The sequence below is a fragment of the Macrotis lagotis genome, chromosome 8 (assembly GCF_037893015.1).
Source record: "Macrotis lagotis isolate mMagLag1 chromosome 8, bilby.v1.9.chrom.fasta, whole genome shotgun sequence".
Taxonomy (NCBI): Eukaryota; Metazoa; Chordata; class Mammalia; order Peramelemorphia; family Peramelidae; genus Macrotis; species Macrotis lagotis.
The window spans coordinates 95,999,642-96,014,093 of NC_133665.1; the positions used below are offsets into that span (position 1 = coordinate 95,999,642).

Genomic DNA, 14,452 nt, shown 5'->3' on the forward strand with positions numbered 1-14,452 from the left:
TCTGTGTTGACTGACCATGTAACTTTAAACTCCCATGGTTCTGTGGCTTCTACTATCCATATTGAACAGTCTTACAGTAGCATACCAGAGACATTTAATTATGATTCATAAAAGGTAGCTTTCCAAAGCTGTCCTAAGATTGGATGATAACTTAAACTATCTGGCTCTTTTAAGGGGAGAGTTGCTGTTTAATGGAATTGGGGGTAGGAAATTGAGTAGGTATGTATAGCTTAATCATATTAAAGAAGAAACATCATCATCATCATCATCATCATCATCATTATCATTATCATCACCTTGCCATCACCTCACCATCATCATTCATCATGAAAACCTGACAGAGCAGGAACTTTTCCAACAATAAATGGCATTGGTATATGACTTTTTAAATGGTCTACAAATTGCTTTGTACTCATTAACTCACTTGATGTTTATAACAGCCCTATGAAGTAGGTTGTGAAAACACCATTTGCTCCATTTTATAGATGAGGAAACTGAAGCTCAAAGAGATTAAGTGATTCATCCAAGGTATCACAGGAAATAAGTGCTGGGGACTGGGTTTGAAGATGGGCATCCTGGTTCCAAGACCAGTATTTCCAAGACTATATTGCCTTTTGTAGAGTGTATATAACTTAGGTGAAAGAAGATGATTTACATCCAATTTTAAGAGATTTTCTAAATTCAGGTGAAGGCAAAAATGAACACAACACTTGAAATTCTGTCTAACTTATAGGGGAAGTCTGTTTTTTTTAATTCTCCAAGGAAATGTAATGATTTTTATACTAAAAAGAAATTCTAGACATGATTCAGATCTCCAGCTAGGAGAAAAATATAACATAATGGATCTTACCTTTGTTATGTTGCTCTTTCTACATGGGCAGAACTCCCATTGTTATCCAGATATTGTATTGTATAACTTGAAAATCTGGGGAGGGGGCAACTGAGGGATTCATTCTTTTAGGTTGTAATGCTTTATATCACTGTATCTACTTAGCATTTAAAAAAAGTGATCAAAAACATTTCAGATATTTGTGATGGATCCACCCAACCAGTTTCCTTATGGGTGGAAGCTAGGTGACACAGTGGACCTGTAGTCAGGAAAATCTGAGTTCAGATATGTTCTCTGACAATTACTAGACATTTAAGCTTAATGAAGTTACTCCTTTTGACTCAGTTTCCTAAACTGGAAAATAACGTCTCCTGGGGGTTCTGAGGATCAAATGAGAAAATATTTGTAGGTATTAGGACAGTGCTTAGTATATATATGGTGATTAATAAATGCTTATTTCCTTCCTTGTGAATTATTTGCACTGAATGGAAGAGAGAGGAAGTGTTGGACAAATTCAATATTCTACTCTTATTGCTAAAGGATTATGTTAGGAAGGTAAGTATTCAGGAAGAAAGCAGTGTATGGTGAGAATGTTTTTAGTATACTCTCCACAGCTTCACCTCCCTATGAAGTGTAAGACAGGTTGCTTCTGGAATTAACCTGGAGTTTTCATACATAGGAATTAGGAAGGAATATAAATGAGAATAGGAATTCTACCCTCTGCTTAAAAGGAAGTGCCTGCAGAGATGATGAGTATCTTTCTATTAATCCTTGAAACTCCTGCACTCCCTCCACCATAAAACCTAACAGAGTTACAGAGTTCCCAGAACCCCAACCGAGGCATTTATTCTCTTCTATTCAAGCAAGCAATATCTCCCACTGACATCAAATGTGCTACCTTATGCAGAGACATACTTTTTTTTTTTGCAAGGCAATGGGGTTAAGTAGCTTGCCCAAGGCCACGCAGCTAGGTAATTATTAAGTGTCTGAGGCAGTATTTGAACTCAGATACGCCTGACTCCAGGGCCAGTGTTCTATCCATTACGCCACCTAGCCACCCCTAAATATTCTTTTTTTTAGTTCAGTTTGTTTTTTTTTTTTTTTTGCAAGGCAAATGGGGTTAAGTGGCTTGCTCAAGGCCACACAGCTAGGTGACATACTTTTCAGTGTGAGCCTGTCATATGCTAATGCATCTCATGACTGAGTGATTACTTTCAAATATTTTGGAATTGGGGTATAAGAAATATAAATGCTTATATCCTTTAAATTCCATTGAATTAAAGAACACATGGTTTAAATCTCTTCTTAGCCAAAGAAGGCTCGGACTCATGCTTAGGAACCTTTGAAGTAAGGTCATATCTCTATATTTGGGGGGGGTGGACAAAAGACAGCTGATTAAGTCCATTCAAATCCTTGACTCCTCATTTTATCTCAACCTCACCCACCCCCCAGTCAATCTGTTGCCAAATTCAGTCAGTTCTACTTTTGTGACATCTCTCCTCTGACATTTTCACAATCCCCTTTCTTTTTTAAAACTTGATTACTTTTTACCCATTTCCTCCATCTTCCCCCCTTTTTTATGTTTTTTGCAAGGCAGTGGGGTTAAGTGACTTGCCCAGGGTCACACAGCTAGGTAATTATTGAACTCCCACTGCATCACCTAGCTGCCCCTCTATTTCCATCATCCTGGTGCAGGCCCTCATCATCTTAAGTTGTACTCCCTGCCTTAAGTCTCTCCCCTCTGTAGTCCATCTTATATCTGGTGGCTAAAATGATTTTCCTAAAGTGCAACTGATAATGTCATCTCACCCCCTCAATAAATTCCACTGGCTCCCAGTGACCTCCAAGACCAAATATAAAATATTGCTTGCTATTCTAAGCACTTTATAGCCTATTCCTCTTACCTTTACAGTCTTCTCAAATCTTATCCTCCCCTAAATATATTCTGATTCAGTAACACTGGCTCTCCTTAGCATTCCTTTCCATCTCCCAACTTCAGACATTTTCACTGGCTGTTTCTATGCCAGTGGCTTCCCTGGTTTCCTTCAAATCCCAGATAAAAATTCAAAAAAAAAACCCTTCTAATCCCTTTCCTCTACTGATTTTCTTTAATTATCTTGTATATACCTTGTTTGTACATAGCTGTTTGAATGTTGCCCCCTCCCCCCCAATAAGCTGTGTGTAAGCTTTTTTTTTCTTTTTTCTTTTAGATTTTGAAAGGCAATGGGGTTAAGTGGCTTGCCCAAGGCCACATGGCTAGGTAATTATCAAATGTCTGAGGTCAGATTTGAATCCAGTTACTCCTGACTCCAAGGCCAGTGCTCTATCCATTGTGCAACCTAGCCGCCCCCTGTGTGTAAGCTTCTTGAGGGCAGAAACTATCTTTTTTTTCATATTCCCAGTCCTTACCACAGTTCTTTAAAAATGTTTGCTAACTTTACTTGACTTGATTCCCTCCCTTGGAGCAGTTCCTGAACCACCCAATGGAAGTCCACAAGGACTTTTCTATCTATTACTCTTATCATTCTGTACCTCATTTTTTTCTACAGAGAATGGGAGTCATCATAATCATAATCATCATTTTTTCCAGTACCCTGGCAAACTTGCATAAAAACTAATCTATGTATAGAAAATGTTTTCATTCGACTGCCACTCTTCTGCCTCAAGCATTAGAGAGTAGGAAGAATTTGCCCTTTTCATGGTATACATGCAGTGGCGTAAGTCTGTGATATGTTATGCCTTCAGCTTAAAACACCAAGGAAAACCCTTAGGAATCCAATTTTCCACATAGACAGGATAGTCATACTGCTCAAAGAAATCAAAAAGACTTTGATTTCTGGCTATTGAGACATGCAGGAGACTTATTAAGTGACTAAGAAAGGCCATGGCTGAGGGTGGGGGTGAAAAGAACAGATGAAAGGGAGCCTCATTAATCTAACAAGATGAGACCTTTACCATTTGTAAAGAGACAGTAGAAAAAAACTGCAATTATGCTAAAATATCAAAGAAAATTATATTTCATTCTTATCTTTTTAGAGTCTTCTTCATTAATACCTCAAAGAATTTCCCAGTAAAGAGGATAAGGAAAGATTTAATCACTATGTACTGAAGACAGCTTCAACTTGGCACCCAAACTAAATATGAGAGCACACTGTTTGAACCAAAGGCTTCACTGGTCTTTTTTTATTTTTAGCCAACTAGTAATGGACTTAATAAAAAGTGCTTTGATTCTCCTTTAATATAAAAGGAGAAAAGAATAAGAAATAAAACAATTTTTAAAAATAGCATCTCTACATGGGTATTTCTCCTAGAGCTTATGTACAGTATTCATGATGTCATATTGCCAGCTCATTACCCTTAGAACTTTTTAGTTGTCTTTGACTGTTGCTTCTCATTCACTCACCTTTCAACTACCAACACTCATCAAATCTATTTCCATGACCTCTCTCATATTTATCTCTTACTCATTCTCATGATACTCTCATTCAGGCTATCATTATCTCTTGGCTGTACTTTATAATAAGTTTTTTAACTGGTCTCTGTGTTAACAGCTTCTCCCCTTATTCAATATATCCTTCACAAAGAGTTAAAAATTATCTTCCTGATATGCACACATTTCTGACTCCTATTATTCCTTTGCTCTAAAGTTTTCAGTGGCTCCCTTTTGCCTGTAAGACTAATTATAAACTTTTTGTCTTGTCATTTAAGGTCTTCTCTATATGGTTCCAAACAACCTTTCCATATTTTTTATACTCTTGAATTTGATGTCCTTGTTAAACCATTCTCTGAATTTAATATTCCACTTCTTGCATTCATGTATTTTCAGAATGTATATCCTGCTCTCAGTAACTGGTTAAAAACCTTTTCTTGCTTCAAGGAGCATCTCTGGTGTCACTTCTGGGAAGACATTCAAGATCCTCTCACATAAAAGTGCTCCTTTTCTCCTCATATCTCTTAGCTGATTTTGCATTAACCTCTTCCTTGCTCTCATCATACTTGACCTTGGATTACAATGATTTGTGTATTTTTCTTCCTCCAACTCCAACTTCGATTGAATATTTATCAATTTTCCAATGCCAGATAGTCACTTTGTCTCCACAATTTCAACAGCTAGTACAGTGCTTTATATACAGCAGGAATATCACAAATATTTGTTGAATTTAATTGAGACTTTATTATTTACCAATCATTATTGTATTGTATTGTATTGTACTGTATTGTATTGTATTGTATTGTATTGTATTGTATTGTATTGTATTGTATTGTATTGTATCCTATTGTAAATAGATTGTAATAGATCCATGCTGTAAATAGATATCCTCTGAAGCACAGTGGATATAGTACTGGACCTGGAGTTAGGAAAACACATCTTGCTGATCTCAAATCCAGTCTCAGGTACTTACTAGCTGTGTGACCTCAGGCAAGTCACTTAACCCTATTTGGCTTAGTTTCCTCAAATATAAAATGAATTGGAGAAGGAAATGATGAACCACTCTAGTATTTTTGGCAAGAAGATCACCACTGAGGTCATGAAGAGTCAGACAGAACTGAAAAAAATGACTGAACAACAATAAATCACAGAGATATGGTTAAAATTCCTATTGTATGGTATAATCTCATTCACTTTTCAAACACAATGTGTAGCATTAAATATCTCTGAATCAAGTTCAGATATACTTTGAAATTTACCTTGGTCTATCAATCCTTAAAATAATATGAATTTGTTAAATCAAATATGCATTTAAACATAGGCTAATGGTTACTTAAGTTTCTATGGTATGTTATGATTATAAAGTATTTCATATAGAGGCAGCCAAGTGGTACATGGTTAGAACGCTGGATCTGAAATCAAGAAAACCTGAATTGAAATCCAGCCTCAAACACTTACTAGTTGTTTGACCTTGGACAAGTCAAGTACTGCTGTGTGTCTCAGTTTTCTCAACTGTGAAATAAAGATAATAACATCTATCTCAAGGATCATTGTAAGGAGAAAATGAGATAGGATCTGTGAAGTACTTAACACAATGCCTTGCACATAGTAGTTACTATATAAGTGCTAGGTATTATCATCATTAAATACTTATTGAATTATGTATGAAATTAAGAAAAGAAACCTATGGACATAGGTTCAGAAGATGAAATTTTAAGGTCCTGATGCAGAGAACTTTCTTGCAACTCTACCAACCACTAACAAGCAGAAACAATTGATTCACAGGAATTGATTTAGAATGACGGAGGAATAATATAATAACTCACATTTGCCTAATTTTTTTTTTAAAAATCACTTCCTTTATTTATTAACAACCTTATGAACAATTTAAGTGCAGATATTAACCTTATTATAGAGATGGGCAAGCCAAGGCTCATAGAGATCATCTAAGTTGCCCAAGGTCAGAGAGTTTAATGTGTTATAACTGGGCTTAGAACCCAGGTCTTTTGATTCTGTTTGATACTCTTTGTATCACACAATCTCACCTCAGTTTGTTGTTGTTGTTGGGTTTTTTTTTTTTTGGCATCTCAGAGTTGGATCCCATCTGGTCCAAACAATACCATACAGAAATCAATTCTTTAATAATTTCACCTCCCTATTAGTCATGCTGTCTTTACTTTTGCTCAAGTGAGATAGAAGATATTTCTTCCCAAGAAACTTCATGTCACTTTGGGGCATATCACTTTTGACAGAAGACATTCCTTCCATTGAATTAAGATCTATCTCTCTGGAACTCCCACCCACCACTTCTGCTTGTACCCTTGGTGGAATAAAAGATCTTGTAAAGACTATATACCATTTGTTTAATCTCTGTAACATCAACCCATTAGCATGATGCCTGGAACAATAGGGTCCTACCTATTGGTACCTAACAAAATAAGTGTAATCCTCTTCTATAGGATATTCATTAAAGTATTTGAATAAAGCAACTATGTCCCCCATCCTTCCTACATCTTATCTTTTGTAGGTCCAACAGACACAATTCCTTCATTCATTCTTCCTATATCATTGTTTTGCATAACCTTACTATCCAGGTTGCCTTTTTCAGACACTCTTTAGTTTGGCAGTGTCTTTCCTGACATATGGTATTCAGAACTGAACATAAAGAAGTCTGAATGTGGCCTGACCAGGACAGAGTACAAGAGTAATAGCATCTCCTTATTCTCAGATACTATATCTCACAGGGAAGAATTTGAGAAAAAAATCTTATGACTAAAAAGTCTTGCTATTACTCAGTTATTTCCAATTGTGTATGACTCTTTGTGACCCCATTTGGAGTTTTCCTGATAAAAATACTGGAGTGGTTTGCCATTTCCTTCTCCAGTTCACATTATAAATGAAGAAACTAAGGCAAAGAAGGTTAAATGATTTGCTTTAAATCACATGGATAGAAAGTATCTGAGGTTGGATTTGAATTTAGGTCTTCCTGACTCCAGACTCAGCTTTTTAGCCACTGTGCCACCTAGCTACCAAGGAAGGAGAAGATATATCAAATAAGAAACCAAATCCTCTGTCTCTTCACCTCTGATACTAGCTTCCTTGGTTTTCTTCAAGACTTAGCTCTAATCTCATCTTCTGACTCACACCTTTGTTGCACCTAATTCTCCCCAGCTGTGATTTCACTGGTATAGGGAAAGGTCTGTTTGTGTTCAGTCATATCTGGCTCTGTGACTCCCAGGACCATAGCACACCAATATTGTCCATGGCAATGATGTTGGAGTGGTTTGTCATTTCTTTCTCCTGTGGATTAAGGCAAATAGAGTTTAAGTGATTTACCTAGGCTCATATAGTAAGTGTTTGAGGCTGGATTTGATCTCGGGTCTCCCTGATTCTGGGCCCAGTATTTTCTCCACTGGGTCACTTGGCTCCCTCCTACAGTATGATATAGTATGTACATCCAGGACTATGGAGGTGATAGCTCCACTTGTGATAGTTCTGCCTAGATCAGATCACACCTGGAGAATTGTATTTAGGATAATGAATGACAAAGCTATCAATAGTTCACTAGATACTGAACTAATCTCTGGAGATAAAAATATAAGAACACAAGACAGTCCTGGCCCTCAAGAAACTTACATTTTAAATGAGAAAGACAAATTCTATCCTATAATCCTATAGTTTCTTCCATTGGAACACATAAAGGTGAACTAGAGGAAAGAAAAATGTACATGGGAGCATGTTATGGATATGCCTTGAAAGTAAGAATGGAAACCAGATTCAGAGTAAGATAAGACAAGAGGTCACCCATCCCAGAGTTTCTGGGAAAGATTCCAAGGTTCTGGTGGTGGTTAGAGAATGAAACAAATGGCAAGAGCATAAGCATGAGATCTAGTAATGATTAGGAAGTGACTTGGAGGCATGGTTTCAGGCAAGGCAACATCAGAAGTCATCTATCAGAGCTCATGAAGGCTATTGGATAATGCAGGTATAGTAAGAGGATGATGAAGGCTGGCATGACAGTCCATATGAGGACTTGCTGAAGGAGGGGAAGTATACCCCAAAAAAGAAGACTCAAGGCATAACAGTGGCTTTCAAGTATTGGAAGAGCTATTATATGAAAACTGTAATAGATTAATGCTGCTTTTCTTCTAATGGAGAAATGAGTGGCAGGAGAAATAAGGAGAAATTGGAAAGAAGAAAATCTAGATTTGATGTCAGGAAAAAACTTCCTAACGATGGGAATTTCCAAAAGCAGAATGGGCAGATTTGGGAGGGAAAGGACTTCTGGGCCAGTGGTGGTCTTCAAGTAAAAACTGTCCAACCTTTGCTTAATATCTTGTAGAGTGGTTCTAATTCAGCTTTGAGTTGGGTTGGATATCCCCTGAGATTCTTGCTAACTTGGAGATGCTATGATTCTATATTTCAGGTTTGACTTCTTATCTAAACTCTAGCCTCATTTGTCCAAAGGCCTAAAGGATGTCTCCACCTGGCTAGAGTATTAGCAATACAAACCCAGTGTGTTCAAGATTAAGCTTACTAACTCTTGCCCTGAACCTGCTTCTATTTTGGACTTTCCTCTGTCATTTTGTAGTATTACCATTCCACTAAGCTCTATATTTATAACCCTGGTATTATGTAGCATTGTGGATAGTGTGTTGACTGCAGAACCAGGAAGCCCTAGATGCAAGTCCCACACTTGGTGTAGACTGGCTGGGTGACCCTGAGAAAGTCACTTAACCTCTTTGGCAATTCCCTAAGAATATCTGTTGTAAAGAAGCTGTTGACTTCCTTTGGCAGAGGGAAAATTATGGTGGTTTAGTGAATGGACTGTTTGACTTAGGGTCTGGAAAACTTGAATTTGAATTCTGCCTCAGAAACTTAACCATGTGTTAATTCTGTGCAAATCACAACCTTTCCTGGCCTTATTTTTCTTATCTATATGAAGAAAAGGATCAGATAAGGTTCCTTCCAGTACTCAATCTATGATCCTATGATTCTATGAATCCCCTCTTTTGAATGTTCTCTATACCAATAAAATCACAATCGGTCTCTACTGCCTATTCCTTTGATTCTACCTCAGAAACTTCTCTAGCAACATTCCCACTTCTCTATATTCATCCCCTCTACCACAATAGTCTCCCAACAAGTCATTCTATCATTAGACTTCCTCCTTCTATCCATTCATTCTTACTGCTACAGGAATAAATATTCTTACATACAAATCTGATCACTTACTATTTTGCTAAAAAAAAATCTTCAGTGGCTCAATATTTCTTTCTGAATGAAGAACAGATACTTTTGTCTGAATTTATATTCCTGCATATCCTGGCCTTTCCAACCTTCCTACTCTTTTCCATGATCTTTTTTCTTTTGTTAAACTCTGTAACTCTCTATACCCTACAATCATATCTTTATCAAACATCTCTACTTTGCATGACTGGAATGCCCTTATTCCCCAAACTTGCCTGAAGTATTATATTCATTCTTTATATCAAAAATATCATATTTTGTACAATATGTTCTTTCTTTCTTTCTTTTTTAAATATTTGCTTTTGATATTTTGTTAGTTAAACATTTTGGCAAGTAGGAGTGATAGCTAATTGATCTGTGCAGTAGAGAAATTATTCTGGTTTACCAGTAATGGGTAGAACAAAGAGAGGTGTGAACCCCTTTAATTGCCTTGAGCCTTTTGTTTGATGGATGGACATCTCAGACACATGAATTTTCCAAAATCAAGAAATGCAGGGGTTTTTTTAGGTTTTTGCAAGGCAAACGGGTTAAGTGGCTTACCCAAGGCCACACAGCTAGGTAATTATTAAGTGTCTGAGACTAGATTTGAACCCAGGTACTCCTGACTCCAGGGCCAGTGCTTTATCCACTACGCCACCTAGCCACCCAAGAAATGCAGTTCTTAAGTTTGTTTCAAATAATAATAAAAAACAAAAACCTGGTTGAAGAATCCACTTGCACTTATTCTATTAAATATTTTAGGAGCCTATGTAGCCTTGTAGAATCTTCAATTAACAGAAAGCTGGAAACAGAAGATAAGTAGGTGGCTAAGTGGTTAGAGCGCTTGGCCTGGAGTCAGGAAGACCTGATCTCAAATTTGGGTTCAAATATTTACTTGCTATATGGTCCAGGAGAGACATGAAGAGTCAGACACAACTAAACAACAGAACAACAACGCAACAAAAACTGAAGATAAGCAATGGGGAAAAGATGGATAGTATGTTAGTTAGATAACAATTTAGAATCTAATAGAATTGAGAGAGACTGAAACAATGGGCTGAATATCAGACAGTCAGTCAACAGGTCTTTAAGTCCCCACTATATGTTGGAACTAGCATCTCGAAGATCCTTCTTCAAGACTTCAAATCCAGCCTCAGACACTTACTAGTTTGTGTGACCCTGGGCAAGTCTAGGATCTACCCAAGGGGATCCTGTGTTGGTGTTCTACTGCGGATTAGAGATCTGAATAATCTCATGTTTTTTGTCCCTTTATTCAAAATGGTAATCAAGATTACATATAATCTTTTATCCCTTTATTTAAAACCAAGACAGAAACAAGCAGGATATGAATGCATACACATATGTTGTGGGTTTGGGGGTTTTCAGTCATGCCTATTTAGAGATTCCTTGGAAACTGAGACAAAAGGGTTAAATGACTTGCCTAGGGTCACACAGCAAGTTAGTGTCTGAGGTTGGATTTGAACTCACAGTCTTCTTGACACAAGGTCTAGTGCCCTATCCACTAGCTACCCCTAAGTATATATACCCATAAACAATATTTGTTAATCTTCAATAAATGGATAAATTTAAATGCTTTTATTTTATATAAATATAATAATAAATATTAATCTGTTCACAGTAGAAAACTATACTTTCATTTTATGTCTGTATAATATATATAAATATATATTTACTCCATATATGAATATATCACAATATGTCATTTTGTAATATAACATATATTACAATATATTATATTATAATTATCTGATTGATTGGTTGTTGCCTGGTTTTAAGGCAGTCCAAACCAGTCCTTGTCATGACACTCCTTCTACTCAAGAAATTTTAAAGTCTCCCTAATGCCACTAGAGGCTCATTTGATTCCAACCTATCTTTCTATGCTGACTTCATACTACTCTCCTTTATATACTCTACATTTCAAACAAATTGTCCTGCTTTCTATTCCTGTCACATGAGATTTCATCTCTAACTTCTATTACTTTATAGAGGAAGCATATCTAGAAGGCTCTCCCTTTCTGCTCTCTCTCCTGCCTCTTTGCAATCCCTAGTTCCCTACAAAATTCCACTCTGTTACCACTTCCTATTACAAGGCCTTTTCTGTTACCCTTAGTCAAGTCAACAAACAGAAGAATGGAAAGGTTTTAAAAGCAAAGTCAAAGAAGAACAAGGAGACCAGTGTCATTGCATCACAGAGTATATGAAAGTGAGGAAAGCGAAAGGAAGCTGGAAAAGTAAAAAAGGACCAGATTAAAAAGGGCTTTAAAAGCTAAATTTAGGATTTTATATTTGCTCCTGAAAATGATAGGGAGTCACTTGAGTTTCTTGAGTAGAGGAATGGTATGTTTAGACTGGTCCTCTGGATAACTATTTGGATTGATTAAAATGGAAGATTCTTGAAGCAATGAGACAAGTGGAAGGATATTTTAAAACTCAAAGCCTGAAATGATGAGGGTATGCACCAGGGATGTTACTGTATCACAGCAGAGAAGGAGATCTGTATAAGAGATGGTGTGAAGGTATAAATGTCAGAATTTGGCAACAGATTAGATATATGGGGCTGAGTAAGAGTGAGTTGACTCTGACACTTGTTTTCAGTCAAGATGACTGGAAAGATTAGCAAGGAAATTTGGAAGAGAAGTGTTGGGGAAAGGATAATGAGGTCAATTTTGGAAGTGCTGAGTTTAAGATGTCTACAGGATATTTTGTGCTAGATATTCAATAGGTAGTCAGAGATGTGAGACTGAAGGCCATGAGAGATGTTGGAGTGAGATAAATAGATCTGAGAATCTTAAGCATAGAAATGACAGTTGAACCTCCAGGAAGTGATGAGACCACCCAGGTGAGAAAACATAATACAGAGAAGAGAAAGACTAGGTTAGAGCCTGGTAGGAACACCGATAGTATGGGTGACCTCGATGAAGATCCAGCAAGGGAGAGTGAGAAAGACTGATCAGACAGGTAAGAGGATAACCAGAACAGAGCAATGTCATAGAGGTGAAGATCATTAGCACCAGAGACAGCAGAGAGTTCAAGAAGAATGAGAACAAAGAAAAAGTCATTAAATTTAGTAATTACAAGATCACTGGTAATTTTAGAAAGACGTTTCAACTGAATTATGAGATTAGAAGCCAGATTATAGTGAGTTTAGAAGAAAGGGAGAAGTGGAAGCAACCATGAAGAAAGGAAATGTAGTATTAAATTTGGGAAGCTAATAATTCAGTTTTGTTGGAGAGTTTATGAAAAGGGAATAATGTGAATTAAGGCTAAAACATTAGAAGTTGTAAAGTTCATTTTATGGATGGTGGGCTTCATTGGCCCCAGAATTTCCTTACTCTGTCTTGGGAATGATTTGGACCTCTTGGGAATGGGACTTCAACAGGCATAAATTTCTTTAGGTTCTCAGAGTCATTCATTTATCCAACAAACATTTGTTAAGCTCTTCCTACATTTTTTAAGTTCAAGGTAAATATTCCTGAAAGGGCATCTGCTCAGTATGCTAAAAGGAACTATAATTATAAAATCTGCAGGAAGATTCGAATGGAGGGAAGAGCTTTGATGTGAATGATAGCCACAAATATAGAGGACAATGAGATATCTGGTTTGTAGAATTTTTCTATTACCCTTGAAATAGATTTTATTCAAAGATAGTTATACAGATTGGTGCTATTGAACTTAACCAGTAACCCTGGAACCCCTGCTCAGTCTGTGCTAATGGTCTGTGTCATTGATATTCGTGAAAGTGTAAAAGGAACTTTCTTCATATCCATGTCTCTGAGGTATGTGGTCAAACTGAGAGTCTAGGAGTTCCCAGTTAATTATTTCATTTAGTAAAGGGTTACTGAACAGATACAGAGTCATTATTTTTTTTAAATTGAAATTGGATAAGGACTGACATTAAGCTGCTTAGAGACCTGAACAACAGAAATAATTATTCTAATATGTAGAAGACAGTGCATCTTGAAATGAATAATCTCCTAATTCTTATGAAACAGCATGATTCTGTGGATGGACATGCTTGATTGCAGGTTTTACAAAGATACCCTAAACCCCCTTCTTTCCTTTATCCTCTTTGGTTTTTGTTTCCTTTGCAAACAATTATCTTGCATTCAAACTTTCCAACCCTGTCACAGTTCAAAATATGTCTGATTTGACTCTCTGAATGTGCTACCATCACACCAATGCTCTTAATATTGGATATACCTTGTAAATTGAAATCCATTCAGTGGCTTGTGAAATTGCTTAGAGAGGAGGTGTCTTGGATAAGAATTATTACCCTGAAAAAAGATTCAGGGGACTCTAATTCCTAACTTGAGAGCAAGCTAAGCATTGATACTCTCAAAATAAAACAAATATTCACGGCATTATAGAGGATCCTATATGAGATTCTCTTTGGGAGATCCTAACAGTTTCTCTGCATTTCCTTATCTTTCTGAAATCAGAGCATCTGTACCCAATGCATCCAGGCAGGGTCTGCACCCAGCATCTGCTAGTTCCAGTTCTTCTCCCTCTGTCCCAATTTCTAGGTCAGCTAATTCCTCAAGGATCACAGATGTCTGGAAAACTTTTGCAACTTAAGACTTTCTGGGTCATCTTTGGAGATGGCTATGGGCTACTTGGATCTCTAATCCCATCTTATTCAAGGTGTGAGCCAGTGAGAATCTTGATATAGTGGATAATTAGAAAAACCCAAGTTCAAATACCACTTCTATCAATTACCCACAGTAATTTTTTCATACCCTGGTTATTTCCTTCTTTTGTTTGGCAAGGTAATGGGGTTAAGTGACTTGCCCAAGGTCACACAGCTAGGTAATTATTAAGTGTCTAATGCTGGATTTGAACTCAGTTCCTCCTGACTTCTGGGCTGGTGCTCTATCCACTCCACCACCTAGCTGCCCCTTTATTTCCTCATCTTTACAATGAGGATGTTAGACTCAACAAATTCT

The 14,452-nt window shown here is 36.9% G+C and overlaps 1 protein-coding gene and 1 long non-coding RNA gene across 2 annotated transcripts in view; one reads left to right on the forward strand and one right to left on the reverse strand.

Annotated features, from left to right (window-relative positions):
* Window positions 1-14,452, reverse strand: part of PLPPR1 (phospholipid phosphatase related 1) — a 189,705-nt gene that overhangs the window by 111,674 nt on the left and 63,579 nt on the right. The gene's annotated exons all lie outside the window — the stretch shown is intronic.
* LOC141494919 (uncharacterized) overlaps window positions 12,269-14,452 on the forward strand; it is a 49,308-nt gene continuing 47,124 nt past the window's right edge. Inside the window, exon 1 of the long non-coding RNA XR_012470581.1 lies at window positions 12,269-12,467. This is a non-coding gene — a long non-coding RNA (uncharacterized LOC141494919). The remainder of the gene's footprint in view (window positions 12,468-14,452) is intronic.